Source organism: Salmo salar, chromosome ssa20 (assembly GCF_905237065.1).
Source record: "Salmo salar chromosome ssa20, Ssal_v3.1, whole genome shotgun sequence".
In the NCBI taxonomy this organism is placed as follows: domain Eukaryota; kingdom Metazoa; phylum Chordata; class Actinopteri; order Salmoniformes; family Salmonidae; genus Salmo; species Salmo salar.
Window position 1 is genome coordinate 84294564 of NC_059461.1, and position 16600 is coordinate 84311163.

The 16600-nt window shown below is 42.7% G+C and overlaps 1 pseudogene; it reads left to right on the forward strand.

The window, feature by feature from the left end:
- Window positions 1-15221, forward strand: part of LOC123729192 (cholinesterase-like) — an 81014-nt pseudogene extending 65793 nt beyond the window's left edge.
- Window positions 15222-16600: the final 1379 nt, after the last annotated feature.

Sequence of the window (16600 nt, forward strand, 5' to 3'; positions counted from 1 at the left end):
TTGTTCAGCTGTCTTATGGCTTCAGGGAAGAAGCTGTTACGGAGCCATTTGGACGTAGACTTGCCACTCCGGTACCGCTTGCCGTGCGTAAGCAGAGAGAACAGTCTATGACTTGGGTGACTGGAGTCTTCGACCAGTTTTTGGGCCTTCCTCTGACACCGTCTAGCATATAGGTCCTGGATGGCAGGAAGCTTGGCGCCAGTGATGTACTGGTCCGTACACACTACCCTCTGTAGTGCCTCACGGTCGGATGCCGAGCAGTTGCATTACCAGGCGGTGATGCAACCGGTCAGGATGATCTCGATGGTGAAGCTGTCAAACTTTTTGAGGATCTGAGGACTCAAGCCTAATCATTTCAGTCTCCCGAAGGGGAAAAGGTGTTGTCGTGCCCTCTTCACAACTGTCTTGGTGTGTTTGGACCATGTGAGTTTGTTGAAACTCTCGACCCACTCCACTACAGCCCCGTCAATGTGAACGGGGGCATATTCGGTCCTCCTTTTCTTTCAGTCCACGATCAGCTCCTTTGTCATACACTCATCTGTTCAATTTCAGGAAGAGAGAGGAGAGGAGAGGAGAGGAGAGGAGAGGAGAGGAGAGGAGAGGAGAGGAGAGGAGAGGAGAGGAGAGGAGAGGAGAGGAGAGGAGAGGAGAGGAGAGGAGAGGAGAGGAGAGGAGAGGAGAGGAGAGGAGAGGAGAGATAACCTTGGACTGATCGGAATAGGATTGGGGAACAAGTTTAAGCCTGAAACTCATTGCTCTAAGAACTCACACTCTCACAAAGTTACACACACATATACTGTACACACACACTCATAATAATGCCCTTTTTAGAAATGCGCAAATGGACATTTTGGAAGTGATCAGTGTTTTGCGTCTCAGTTGAAATAAATGAGCAACCAATAAATAGGAATGTTGTTTCATTTGAAAGGGTAATTGTTAAATAATCATATGCATTCAAAAAGCCACGTTGCTGTTCCCAGAAGGATAGGTTAGATGAGGTACCAGAAGGGGCAAACACACACACACAGCTGATGCAAAAATGCAAAACAGTGTTGTTACTACAGTGCGGAGAGGTAGAGGAGAACAGGAGTAGCCTGGGAGAGGAAATGAGAAGTGCGGAGAAGAGTGGAGAGGGGAGGGGAGGAGAGGGGAGGAGAAGAAAAGGGAAGAGAAGAGAGGGGATGAGGGGGGAGGAGAAGAGAAGGGAGGAGAAGAGAGGGGAGGAAAGGGGACAGGAGTGAAAGAGAGGAGAGGGGAGGAGAGGTAGGAGAGGGAAGGAGGAGAGGGGAGGAGAAGAGAGGGGAGGAGAGTGGAAGAGAGGGGAGGAGAGTGGAAGAGAGGGGAGGAGAGTGGAGGAGAGGGAAGGAGAAGAGAGGGGAGGAGAAGGGAGTGGAGGAGAGGGGAGGAGAGTGGAAGAGAGCGGAGGAGAGTGGAAGAGAGGGGAGGAGAGTGGAGGAGAGGGAAGGAGAAGAGAGGGGAGGAGAAGAGAGTGGAGGAGAGGGGAGGAGAGGTTGAAGTGAGGGGAATAGAAGAGAGGGAATGAGAGGGGAGGAGAGTAGAAGGGAGGAGAGGGGAGGAGCAGAAAGGGAATGAGATGGGAGAAGAAGAGTGGGGAGGAGAAGAGAAGAGAGGGAAGGGGAGGAGAGAGGAGGAAAAGAGAAGGGAATAGAGAGGGGAGGAGAGGGAATGAGAAGAGAGAGGAGGAGAAGAGCGAGTAGGAGAAGATTAGAGGAGAGGGAAGGAGAAGAGAGGTGAGAGGAGAGGAGAGGAGAGGAGAGGAGAGGAGAGGAGAGGAGAGGAGAGGAGAGGAGAGGAGAGGAGAGGAGAGGAGAGGAGAGGAGAGGAGAGGAGAGGAGAGAGAGGAGGAGAAGATTGGAGGAGAGTGAAGGAGAAGAGAGGGGAGGAGAGTGAAGGAGAAGAGATGGGATGAGAGGAGAGGAGAGGAGAAGAAAGGGGAGGAAAGTAAAGGAGAGGAGAGGGGAGGAGAAGAGAAGAGAGGTGAGGGGAAGAGAGGTGAGGGGAAGAGAGGGGAGGAGAAGAGAGGGGAGGAGAGGGAAGGAGATGAGAGAGGAGAATAGCGAGGTGGAGAAGAGAGGGGAGGGTAGAAGAAGATGGTGGAGGAGAGGGATGGAGGAGAGGAGAGGAGTGGGGAGTTAAGAGCGGGGAGTAGAAAAGCGGGGAGGAGAAGGGCAGGGAGGAGCAGGGGGGGGAGGAGAAGGGCGGGGAGGAGGAGACCGGGGAGTTAAAGAGGGGAAGGAGAAGAGGTGAGGAGAAGAGAGGGGAGAAGAGGGGAGGACAGGAGAGGGGAGGAGAGGGAAGGAGATGGGAGGGGAGGAGAGGAGATGGGATAAGAGGGGAGGAGAAGAGAAAGCAGGAGAGGAGAAGAGAGGGGAGGTGAAAATAAAAGTCAAAATACAATTTAAATATGCGTGTTTTTTGTGGGAGATGCAGATACATTTGAAGTTGGAAGTTACACACTCCTAAACCAAATTCATTGAAACTCAGTTTTTCCCCAATTCCTTACATTTATTCCTAGTAAAAATTCTGTCTTATGTCAGTTAGGATCACCACTTTATTATAAGAATGTGAAATGTCAGAATAATAGAATAGAATGATTTATTTTGCGTCCCACCTACTCAACAGCCAGTGTAATCCCGTGGCGCGTTATTCAAATTACTCAAAAATGCAATAACTTTTTTCAAACATATGACTATTTTACACCATTTTAAGGACAAGACTCTCGTTAATCTAACCACACTGTCCGATTTCAAAAAGGCTTTACAACGAAAGCAAAACATTAGATTATGTCAGCAGAGTACCCAGCCAGAAATAATCAGACACCCATTTTTCAAGCTAGCATATAATGTCACATAAACCCAAACCACAGCTAAATGTAGCACTAACCTTTGATGATCTTCATCAGAAGACAACCCTAGGACATTATGTTATACAATACATGCATGTTTTGTTCAATCAAGTTCATATTTATATCAAAAACCAGCTTTTTACATTAGCATGTGACTAGCATGTGACTAGCATTCCCACCGAACACTGCCGGTGAATTTACTAAATTACTCACGATAAACGTTCACAAAAAGCATAACAATTATTTAAAGAATTATAGATACAGAACTCCTCTATGCACTCGATATGTCCGATTTGAAAATAGCTTTTCGGTGAAAGCACATCTTGCAAAATTCTCAGTAGATAGCCCGGCATCACAGGGCTAGCTAATTAAACACCCAGCAAGTTTAGCACTCACCAAAGTCAGATTTACTATAAGAAAAATGTTATTAGCTTTGCTGTCTTCGTCAGAATGCACTCCCAGGACTTCTACTTCAATAACAAATGTTGGTTTGGTTCAAAATAATCCATAGTTATATCCAAATAGCGGCGTTTTGTTCGTGCATTCAAGACACTATCGAAAAGGGTAAATAAGGGTGACGAGCATGGCGCAATTCGTGACAAAAAAATTCTAAATATTCCATTACCGTACTTCAAAGCATGTCAACCGCTGTTTAAAATCAATTTTTATGCCATTTTTCTCATAAAAAAGCGATAATATTCCGACCGGGAATCTGCGTTTAGGTAAACAGACGAAAGAAAATAAAGCATGGGGTCGACTCGGGCACGCGCCTAAGCCCATAGTACTCTGATCGGCCACTTGCCAAATGCGATAAAGTGTTTCAGCCAGAGGCTGCCTCGATATCGTTCAGCTTTTTTCCCGGGCTCTGAGAGCCTATGGGAGCCGTAGGAAGTGTCACGTTATAGCAAAGATCCTCATTCTTCAATAAAAAGAGCCAAGATGAAACACAACTTGTCAGACAGGCCACTTCCTGCATGGAATCTTCTCAGGTTTTGGCCTGCCATATGAGTTCTGTTATACTCACAGACACCATTCAAACAGTTTTAGAAACTGTAGGGTGTTTTCTATCCAAAGCCAATAATTATATGCATATTCTAGTTACTGGGCAGGAGTAGTAACCAGATTAAATCGGGTACGTTTTTTATCCGGCCGTGTCAATACTGCCCCCTAGCCCTAACAGGTTAAATTGTCTAACTTGGGTCAAATATTTCGGGTAGCCTTCCACAAGCTTCCCACAATATGTTGGGTGAATTTTGGCCCATTCCTCCTGACAGAGCTGGTGTAACTGAGTCAGGTTTTTAGGCCTCCTTGCTCGCACACACTTTTTCAGTTCTGTCCACAAATTTTCTGTAGGATTGAGGTCAGGGCTTTGTGATAGACACTCCAATACCTTGACTTTGTTGTCCTTAAGCCATTTTGCCAGAACTTTGGAAGTATGCTTGGGGTCATTGTCCATTTGGAAAACCTATTTGCGACCAAACTTTAACTTCCTGACTGATGTCTTGAGATATTGCTTCAATAAATCCCCATAACTTTCCAACCTCATGATGCCATCTATTTTTTGAAGTGCCCCAGTCCCTCCTGCAGCAAAGCAACCCCACAACATGATGGTTGGGATGGTGTTCTTCGGCTTGCAAGCCTCCCCCTTTTTCCTCCAAACATAACAATGGTCATTATGGTCAAACAGTTCTATTTTTGTTTCATCAGACCAGAGGACATTTCTTCAAAAGGTATGATATTTTTCCCCATGAGCAGTTGTAAACCGTAGTCTGGCTTTTTTATGGTGGTTTTGGAGCAGTGGCTTCTTCTTTGCTGAGCAGCCTTTCAGGTTATGTTGATATTGGACTCGTTTTACTGTGGATATAGATACTTTTGTACCTGTTTCCTCCAGCATCTTCACAAGGTCTTTTGCTGTTGTTCTGGAATTGATTTGCACTTTTTGCACCAAAGTACATTCATCTCTATGAGACAGAACGCATCTCCTTTCTGAGCGGTATGACAGGGTTAATGGTCCCGTGGTGTTTATACTTGCATACTATTGTTTGTACACATGAACGTGGTACCTTCAGGCATTTGGAAATTACTCCCTAGAATGAACCAGACTTGTGGAGGTCTACAATTATTTTTCTGAGGTCTTGGATGATTTCTTTTGATTTTCCCATGATGTCAAGCAAAGAGTCACTGAGTTTGAAGGTAGGCCTTGAACTACATCCACAGGTACACCTCCAATTGCTCAAAGTATATCAATTAGCCAATCAGAAGCTTCTAAAGCCATGAAATAATTTTCTGGAATTTTCCAAGCTGTTTAAAGACACAGTCAACTTAGTGTATGTAAACTTCTGAAACACCGGAATTGTGATACAGTGAATTGTAAGTTAAATAATCTGCCTGCCAATTGTTGGAAAAATTACTTGTATAATGCACAAAGTAGATGTCCTAACCGACTTGCCAAAACTATAGTTTGTTAACAAGAAATGTGTGTAGTGGTTGAAAAACGAGTTTTAATGACGCCAACCTAAGTGTATGTAAACTTCCGACTTCAATTATAGGTATGAAATGGGGAGGTAGGGATTAAAGTACAAGGTTTGTGTGTAGAGCAGTGTCAGTGGCGGCCATTTTTTACAAGCATGGCCTTATTTCTATTACAGAATACTGGATGATTGAACAGTACAATTACCAGAGTTCATTTACAGTAACTCCTGCACTATTAAAATGAAGTGATTTGTAGAAGCAAAACTAGTGGCAACTGAACTGCCAACTTGGAGTATTGAAACACATCATCTTGAGATGTTTATTTTTCTGATCAAATGTTTTTATTTAGTAATAATAATTGACAGCAAACATAAATACATACAACATGAAGATACACCCCCCCCATTACAATCCCACCCCACCTGAGGACCTAAGAGATAAAATTAAAGAAAAATTAAAATAAAACATCAAAAATCAAAGCAAAACATCACAAAGTGTTTTTGCACCAAGAATCCATTGGTTCAAAGTGTCTTCTTTAGCTCTGTGAATGACATCCAAAAAAGTGGAGGCTTCCATCGTACTGCTATAAAACATTTTCCAGCAGTTAGGCCAGCAAGAAGAATGCACTTCTGACAGAGAGATAAATTAAGTACAGAGAAATCATTTAAAAGTGAAACAAAAGGAGATGCAGGAATATTCTCTGACAACAACAAATTTTAAACTACTTTATCCCAGGATATAGACACCCGAAGGCATTTCCTAACCATGTGTAAAAAGGTACCAGGTTCATTAAGAGGGCACAATTTACAGGAGGTATCATTCAAAATGTTCAAATGAAACAGCTCATGAAGAGTTAGATAAGTCATGTGTCCAAAATTCTAAAGGATCTGTTGGTGATAAGGATTCCTGGAAGATATCATCCTGAGATGTTTTGAAACATAACATGGTGTGTTGTAACACCACTTAATCAAGTGATTTACAACACCTTGCGAAGGACTAACAGAAAAGATTGAGAACACTATTTTGGTGTTTCGAGTCCTGTTTAGTGCAGGATCATCTCTTTTGGTGTTATTTAGTCACTCTAAAGCCTCTAAACACCATTGTGATCTTTTGAATCCTTTCTCATGAAGAATTAGAAACCTTTGTCTGAAATGTAAATATTTGATAAATCGCCATTTTATAACTTTTGTTACATTTTTAGTCTTTATATGAAATGCAAGGTGATTAACCTGTTAGGGCTAGGGGGCAGTATTTACACCGCCGGATAAAAAACGTACCCGATTTAATCTGGTTACCACTCCTACCCAGTAACTAGAATATGCATATACTTATTACATATGGATAGAAAACACCCTAAGGTTTCTAAAACTGTTTGAATGGTGTCTGTGAGTATAACAGAACTCATTTGGCAGGCAAAGAACTGAGAAGGTTTCATGCAGGAAGTGGCCTGTCTGACAAGGTGTCGTTCTTCTTGTCTCTGTTTATTGAAGAGTGGGGATCTTAGCTGTCCCGTGACACTTCCTACAGCTGCCATAGGGTCTCAGAAGGCGGTAAAAAGCTGAATCGTGGCTTTGCAGGCTCTGGCTGAAAAAAAGTAGCGCGTTTGGGTAGTGGCTGGTTACAGTACTGTGAGACTCAGGCTCGTGCCCGCGTCGACCGAAAGCTTTGTTTACTTTCCTCTGTTTAGCTAAATGGACATTCCCGGTCGGAATATTATCGTTTTTTTACGAGAAAAATTGCATAAAAATGGATTTTAAACAGCGGTTGACATGCTTCGAAGTACGGTAATGGAATATTTAGATTTTTTTTGTCACGAATTGCGCCATGCGCGAGACCCTGATTTACCATTTCAGATAGTGTCTGGGACTCACGAACAAAACGCCGCTATTCGGATATAACGATGGATTATTTTGGACCAAACCAACATTTGTTATTGAAGTAGCAGTCCTGGGAGTGCATTCTGACGAAGACAACAAAAGGTAATCAAAGTTTTATAATAGTAAATGTGATATTGGTGAGTGCTAAACTTGCCGGGTGTCTAAATAGCTAGCCCGTGATGCCTGGGCTATGTACTTAGAATATTGCAAAATGTGCTTTCACCAAAAAGCTATTCTAAAATCGGACATATCGAGTGCATAGAGGAGTTCTGTATCTATAATTCTTAAAATAATTGTTATGCTTTTTGTGAACGTTTATCGTGAGTAATTTAGTAAATTGTTAGCGAATTCCCCGGAAGTTTGCGGGGAATTTGCTAGTTCTGAACGTCACATGCTAATGTAAAAAGCTGGTTTTTGATATAAATATGAACTTGATTGAACAAAACATGCATGTATTGTATAACATAATGTCCTAGGGTTGTCATCTGATGAAGATCATCAAAGGTTAGTGCTGCATTTAGCTGTCTTCTGGGTTGTTGTGACATTATATGCTAGCTTGAAAAATGGGTGTCTGATTATTTCTGGCTTGGTACTCTGCTGACATAATCTAATGTTTTGCTTTCGCTGTAAAGCCTTTTTGAAATCGGACAGTGTGGTTAGATTAACGAGAGTCTTGTCTTTAAATAGCTGTAAAATAGTCATATGTTTGAGAAATTGAAGTAATAGCATTTCAAAGGTTTTGAAAATCGCGCCACAGGATTCAACTGGCTGTTACGTAGGTGGGACGAATTCGTCCCGCCGGTCCCATAGAGGTTAAATCCAAAGAGTTCCATTGAGTTCAATCCCTACATTTTCTTTACTTTTGTTTGTCCTCATTAATGATTGAGCAACATTTTAATTGGAATATTTTTTTATTATTTTGGTAAAATGAAATTAACAAATCATTGAAACGACTTGAATGCATTTTTTAAAATATATTTTATGACAGTTATGAAATGACAGACGGGATGGTGATAGGTGGGAGAAACAGATTGAATGGTTGGAGCAGGGAACTGATTCCTGGTCTTCGGTGGGGAGAGGGCTGATGTGTCTAAACCGGTTGCTTTCTCACTAAACCACGGGCTCTGCATAACTTGCATTCATTTTAATAAAGTATGTGTTGGTTGCTTTTTTTGAGTCAATTTCAATTCACCCCAGAACAATTTCTTGCAGTGTGGCTGTGTGGGTGAGTTGGTAAACCTTTAATGAAAAGTACCATCTTACTGCCCCTTCTTGAAAACAATAAAGGTGGAATTCCACAAAAAAATATTCTTCATAGGCCCATATCATCAATAGAAAATGTGGTTATTAACCATTGCATTTTTCATTATCATTTTTTGACCCCTTTTTCGTGATATCCAATTTGTAGTTACAGTCTTGTTCCGTTGCTGCAACTACAGTACGGACACCCTCCCGTAACCCAAATGACGCTGGGCCAAATGTGCGCCGCCTCATGGGTCACCCGGTTGAGGCCGGCTGCGACACAGCCCGGAATCGAACCCAGGTCTGTAGTGACACCGAAAGCATTGCGATGCAGTGCCTTGGACCGCTGCCCCGCTCGGGAGGCCAACCATTGCATTTCTAAACCATTGATTGTATGAGAAACACAGCTTGTGTGTTTTGATGCTGCCTTTTACATGCACTGAAACCCTCAAAAAGTTTTTTCACAACACTCTCTTAAAAAGACCAATATCCAGCTTTAAGAATCACTTTGGGTGTTTCAGTGTACACAGTTTCTGTTTTAAATCATATTATGTGCATTAAAACACTTACATTGGGTTTACATTTAAAAACCCTCCAAATACCAGATCTCAGCTACTTTAACCTGTTGGGGCTAGGGGGCAGTATTTGCACGGCCGGATAAAAACGTACCCGATTTAAACTGGTTACTACTCTTGCCCAGAAACGAGAATATGCATATAATTAGTAGATTCGGATAGACAACACTCTAAAGTTTCTAAAACTGTTTGAATGGTGTCTGTGAGTATAACAGAACTCATTTTGCAGGCCAAAACCTGAGAATATTCCAAACAGGAAGTGCCCTGTCTGACAATTTGTTGTCCTTCTGTTGCATCCCTATCGAAAATACAGCATCTGTGCTGAAACGTGACATTTTCTAAGGCTTCCATTGGCTCTCTAAAGCCGGCAGAAAGTGGAATGTGGTGTCTGCTGTCTCTGGGCAAAGAACAGCAGCTCTGTTTGTGAGTGGTCAGAGACTACTCCATTTTTTTCTTTCAGCCTTTGAATGAATACAACGTTGCCCGGTTGGAATATTATCGCTATTTTACGAGAAAAATCGCATAAAAATTTATTTTAAACAGTGTTTGACACACTTAAACCACTTCGGACGCATTTGGCCCAGCGTTTTAGAAACTTTAGGGTGTTTTCTATCCAAATCAATCAATTATATGCATATTATAGTTTCTGGGCAGGAGTAATAACCAGATTAAATCGGGTACATTTTTTATCCGGCCGTGAAAATACTGCCCCCTATCCTAAAAAGGTTAATATTGTTTAACGTATTTGATAATTTGCCAATGTACCCCACGTTGGCAGGCATTTCTGAGCACCCCCTCACAACAGTGAGGCGAGGAAATTTCTGTTTGCGACAACCAATCATATCGCCGTCTGCAACCAGGAAGTAACCAATAATTGCACTCGCCAACCAATCAGAGACGCCAGTGCAACCAGGAGGTAACCAAGAATTGACCAATGAGGGTAGAGCTATGGCGGGACCTTTAAACTCTAGTCAAGAGGACCATGGAAAAATGTATTTCATTTCAGGTAATTTTGTTTGAGAGTTTTCTTTCTTTTCTGAAGTAACGTTAGCGTTTTTGTTGTCTGCTGTTTTTATTGATCATCATCATCGATCGGAATATCTAGCAGGTAAAATCAGTGCATTCGGCTACAGTAATATGTTAGCACGGTTCGGTTAACAAGATTTACAGTGAAGCTACAGTAACGCTATCTAATGCGAAGGTAGACTAGTGTTTTGACACTGACACAAGTGATCGAAGTAACGTTAGCTAGTTTAACGTCTGAATCTGACCATCAAAATAGTCTGTTAACCCCACTGTTTTCATACTAATCTGGAGTTATTATCTTCATTAATGATGATGTTTAGTTTATGGAGATAATAGATAAGTAAATTAAGGGATCGTCTTTTGATGGTGTTTAATCTATTGATCTAATTAAATTAGTAGTTCTACTTTTCAGCCCTTCCAGCCTGTATTTGAAGTATTTATAGTGATGACTTGCATTTTAAATTATATACTAGGCCTTCACGGTATGTCTCATGTGATATGATAACCTGTTCTTTGGGGAATTTATCATCAATACATTTCTCGTGTGGGGATGGTGTTGTCTTTTGATTTCAGGGAGAGACGTATACCTTCCCAAGGGATGGCAATACATTTGGCCTGATGTGGACCATAGTGGTCGGGGAATGGGATTCCAGAGATGGACTTTGCCAGGGTTGACAAAATGTGGTGGGACCGCCCTCCACCAGCATCTGCAGCTCAGTAGAGATGGAGAGGTACTTTGCAAATCCTCTGCTGCTCTGGATGCCCAGGAAGCCCTGGCATGTAAAGCTGTATTGTCCACATTCTGTGCAGTAGGAAGGTCATCAGTTGGAACATATGGTTCCTTACACTGTTCCACGCAAATAGACTGGTAATGGCAAAATAATTTAATTAATAATTTAATTCAGCCTTCATATTTAATACAAAAAGCAACACATTTCTCTTTGTGAAATATTATTATTGACTTATTCCATTCTCAGTCCGGTGTATTCTCATGTATATATAAAAAAAAAAATCTTTTTTTTTCTTTAGGGGAGCTGATAGGTTTGGAGTACCTCTTCGATCAGACTGGTTTGGTGTTGCAGGATTACAAGGCTGCCATTGAGGAACTGGAGACAGGTGATCCTGATGTCCAAGGGGAGGATGATGAGGGCTTTGTGGAGCTTGTGGAATTTCAAGACCTGACAGTTCTAGTGCTGGAGACAGCCCTGCCTCTTGTTGGCACCTTTCGTCCTACTCCCAACCCCTCTAGCAGCATCCAGACCACAGCTGCATCAATCAGTCCCCTGTCCTCCACTCCTCTACGGGCTACTCCACCACCTGGGCTTCTCTCCTCCACACCTGTGCTAGTCAGTCCCTTGTCCTACGTTCCTGTTCGGGCTAACTTTACTCCTTAGTCCATGTACCATGAATGTTATTTTTAAAGTGTGAATTGGCTCTGGCAGTCAAAACAGCCAAATACTCCATCTAAAGTATTGGGATAGTGAAATGTTTTGTTGTTTTGGCTCTGTACTCCAGCACTTTGGATTTGCAATGATACAAAGTGCAGACTGTCAGCTTTAATTTAAGGGTATTTTCATCCATATTACAGCACTTTTTGTACATAGTCCCATAGTTACATAGTAATTTAAGAGGAACCAAAAGTATTGGAATAAATTCACTTATGTGTATTAAAGTAGTCAAATGTTTAGTACTTGGTCCCATATTCCTAGCACGTAATAATTGCAACAAGTTTGTGACTACAAACACTTGCTCCTTGTTTTGGTTGTGTTTCAGATTATTTTGTGCCAAATATAAATGACTGATAAATCATGTATTGTCATTTTGGAGTCACTTACTGGAAAAAAAGAACAGAATATGTTTCTAGACACTTTGTCACGGCTGTCGTTGGTAATGGAGGACCAAAACGGAGCAGGTATGTGTATACTCATCTTCTTTATTATAAGGAAAGAAGGCAAACCCAAAATAAACACGTATACAAAAAGAAACACACCGACAATAAACAGTCCTGTAAGGCTTGACGCTATACACGGAACAATCTCCCACAAATGACAAACACACCCTAATATATGGGACTCTCAATCAAAGGCAAATAGACAACACCTGCCTTCAACTGAGAGTCCCAACCCCAATTAACCAAACATAGAAACAGACACGCTAGACTAAACATAGAATACATGAAAATCAAACAGTGCCCAAAAACCCCGGAATACTTAAATCAAATGCCCCTTCAACAAACACACCACCCCGAACCACATAAAATGAATACCCTCTGCTACGTCCTGACCAAACTACAATGACAATTAACCCTTATACTGGCCAGAACGTGACACACTTCTACATTAATCAAAATCAAATCAAATTTTATTTGTCACATACACATGGTTAGCAGATGTTAATGTGAGTGTAAAGAAATGCTTGTGCTTCTAGTTCCGACCATGCAGTAATATCTAACAAGTCATCTAATAATTTCACAACAACTACCTTATACACACAAGTGTAAAGGAATGAATAAGAATATGTACATAAAAATATATGTATGAGCGATGGCTGAACGTCATAGGCAAGATGCAATAGATGGTATAGAGTACAGTATATACATATGAGATGGGTATGTAGGGTATGTAAACATTATATGAAGTGGCATTGTATAAAGTGGCGAGTGATACATTTATTACATCCAATTGTTCATTATTAAAGTGGCTAGAAATGAGTCAGTATGTTGGCAGCAGCCACTCAATGTTAGTGATGGCTGTTTAACAGCCTGATGGCCTTGAGATAGAAGCTGTTTTTCACTCTCTCAGTCCCCGCTATGAGGCACCTGTACTGACCTCGCCTTCTGGATGATAGCGGGGTGAACAGTCAGTGACTCAGGTGGTTGTTGTCCTTGATGATATTTTTGGCCTTCCTGTGACATCGGGTGGTGTAGGTGTCCTGGAGGGCAGGTAGTTTGCCCCCGGTGATGCGTTGTGCAGACCTCACTACCCTCTGGAGAGCCTTACGGTTGTGGACGGAGCAGTTGCCGTACCAGGCGGTAATACAGCCCGACAGGATGCTCTCGATTGTGCATCTGTAAAAGTTTGTGAGTGTTTTTGGAGACAAGCCGAATTTCTTCAGCCTCCTGAGGTTGAAGAGGCGCTGCTGCGCATTCTTCACCACGCTGTCTGTGTGGGTGGACCATTTCAGTTTGTCCGTGATGTGTACGCCGAGGAACTTAAAACTTTCCACCTTCTCCACTACTGTCCGGTCTATTTGGATAGGGTGCTGCTCCCTCAAGTCCATGATCATCTCCTTTGTTTTATTGACATTGAGTGTGAGGTTATTTTCCTGACACCACACTCCGAGTGTCCTCACCTCCTCCCTGTATGCCGTCTCATCGTTGTTGGCAATCAAGCCTACCACTGTAGTGTCGTCTGCAAACTTGATGATTGAGTTGGAGGCGTGCATGGCCACGCAGTCATGGGTGAACAGGGAGTACAGCAGAGGGCTGAGAACGCACCCTTGTGGGACCCCAGTGTTGAGGATCAGCGGGGTGGAGATGTTGTTTCCTACCCTCACCACCTGGGGGCGGCCTGTCAGGAAGTCCAGGACCCAGTTGCACAGGGCGGGGTCGAGACCCAGGGTCTCGAGCTTAATGACGAGTTTGGAGGGTACTATGGTGTTAAATGCTGAGCTGTAGTTGATGAACAGCATCCATACATATTTATTCCTCTTGTCCAGATGGGTTAGGGCAGTGTGCAGTGTGATTGCGATTGCATCGTCTGTAGACCTATTGGGGTGGTAAGCAGATTGGAGTGGGTCTAGGGTGTCAGGTAGGGTGGAGGTGATTTGGTCCTTGACTAGTCTCTCAAAGCACTTCATGATGAAGGAAGTGAGTGCTACGGGGCGATAGTCATTTAGCTCAGTTACCGTAGCTTTCTTGGGAACAGGAACAATGGTGGCCCTCTTGAAGCATGTGGGAACAGCAGACTGGGATAAGGATTGATTGAATATGTTCGTAAACACACCAGCCAGCTGGTCTGCGCATGCTCTGAGGATGCAGCTTGGGATGCCGTCTGGGTCGGCAGCCTTGCGAGGGTTAACACATTTAAATGTTTTACTCACGTTGGCTGCAGTGAAGGAGAGTCCACAGATTTTTGTAGCGGGCCGTGTCGGTGGCACTGTATTGTCCTCAAAGCGAGCAAAGAAGTTGTTTAGTTTGTCTGGGAGCAAGACATCTTTTTGTAGTCCGTGATTGACTGTAGACCCTGCCACATGAGCCGTTGAATTGCGACTCTACTTTGTCTCTATACTGACGCTTAGCTTGTTTGATTGCCTTGCGGATGTGGATGCTACCAGGATTACAGATACTCCTGATGAATTGTGAATAATGATGATTGAGAAAGTTACAGATGCTCAAATATCATACCCCCAAGACACGCTGTATGACAAGGGCTATGTTGAGAGGTAGCTTGCAAGTAAGGATTTCATTGCACTGTTTACACCCCACTGTATTCTGTATATATGATGATTAAAATTGGATTTGATTTAATTGGTTTTGATTTTTGACCGTAAAGATGCTTGCCATTTCAGGAGGCAGTTATAAAAGACAGTACTCAAGGGATATTTATCTCTGGATAGATTTGGCCAGGAGCGCTGTACTGCCCCGAGTTGTTAACCAAGCAACAAGGCAGTTCAGCCTTTAGAGGTAGCAGACCTTCAAGTAGGTTGTTGAAAATGATCTGTGGTATGCTGGGTATTTGGTGGCATTGATGAAAAGTGATGCAAAAAACATGCTGCCAATCAGATTACTTTGTAGGAGTCCCACCATCCAGCATCCAGTCCATACCTCTAACCGCATCAGGCATCTGCTCCTGTACGGACTACTCCACCACCAGCTGGATCTCTGTCCGTGGCCTTGACACCTGTGCCCGGCAGGGCCTCTGTTCATGATCTCCACACCTGTGCCCAGCTGGGTCTCTGTCCATGATCTCCACACCTGTGCCCTGCTAAGCCTCTGGCCGTGCCCTCGACACCCGTGGCCGACACCTGTGCCCTGCTGGGCCTCTGTTCATGATCTCCACACCTGTACCCGGCTGGGCCTCTGTCCGTTCCCTCGACACCCATGCCCAACACCTGTGCCCTGCTGGGCCTCTGTTCATGATCTCCACACCTGTGCCCGGGTGACACTCAGTCAGTCCCGTCCGCTGCTCCTTACGGGCTGGGCAGTCTGATGGAGCCAGCGATCAGTCGCTCTCCATTTTCAGTTAATTATATATTTTTGTAATTATTTTTGTTCAATTGTTTGTCCCTCTGTGGTGTTTATTTAACTGTATATACAGCATCATTTGTCATTGATGTATTTATTACTCAACAGTATTCTCCCCTTCCTCTTAATTCACTTTGAGCACAAAAGCCCTTAGCTGAATTCTCTAATTACATTTGTTCAATTAATGTCAGTCTTTGAATGCTCCATTGTATAAACTATTTAATTTTCCTGCTTGTGTGCCTTGTGCACTGATTTCAAACAATTACAGTAAATTTGTCATTCTCACGTCTTTCTCCAATTCTGTGTCTTCAGTTACTTCCTTCATTTAAAATCAAAACAATTTTGTCAACATTACGTTTTCAATGTGAATTTATCAACTAACCTGTTGGGGCTAGGGGGCAGTATTTGCACGGCTGGATAAAAAAACGTACCCGATTTAAACTGGTTACTACTCTTGCCCAGAAACGAGAATATGCACATACTTAGTAGACTTGGATATAAAACACTCTAACGTTTCTAAAACTGTTTGAATGGTGTCTGTGAGTATAACAGAACTCATATGGCAGGCCAAAACCAGAGAAGATTCCATACAGGAAACGCCCTGTCTGACAATTTGTTATCCTTCTGTTAAATCTCTTTCGAAAATACAGCATCTCTGCTGTAACGTGACATTTTCTAAGGCTTCCATTGGCTCTCAGAAGGCGCCAGAAAGTGGAATGACGAGTCTCCTGTCTCTGGGCAAAGAACAGCAGGATAATTTGTGAGTGGTCAGGCTGGGGACAGTGACATTGGAGATGCGCGTTCATGACAATTCTCCATTTTTTTCTTTCAGCCTTTGAATGAATACAACGTCGCCCGGTTGGAATATTATCGCTATTTTACGAGAAAAATAGCATAAACATTTATTTTAAACAGCGTTTGACATGCTTCGAAGTACGGTAATGGAATATTTTGAATTTTTTGGTCAAAAAATGCGCTCGCGCGTCACCCTTCCGATAGTGACCTGAACGCACAAACAAAACTGAGCTATTTGAATATAACTATGGATTTTTTGGAACAAAAACAACATTTGTTGTTGAAGTAGAAGTCCTGGGAGTGCATTCTGACGACGAACAGCAAAGGTAATCAAATTTTTCTAATAGTAATTCTGAGTTTAGTGAGCACCAAACTTGGTGGGTGTCAAATTAGCTAGCCTGTGATGGCCGAGCTATCTACTCAGAATATTGCAAAATGTGCTTTCGCCGAAAATCTATTTTAAAATCTGACACAGCGATTCCATAAAGGAGTTCTGTATCTA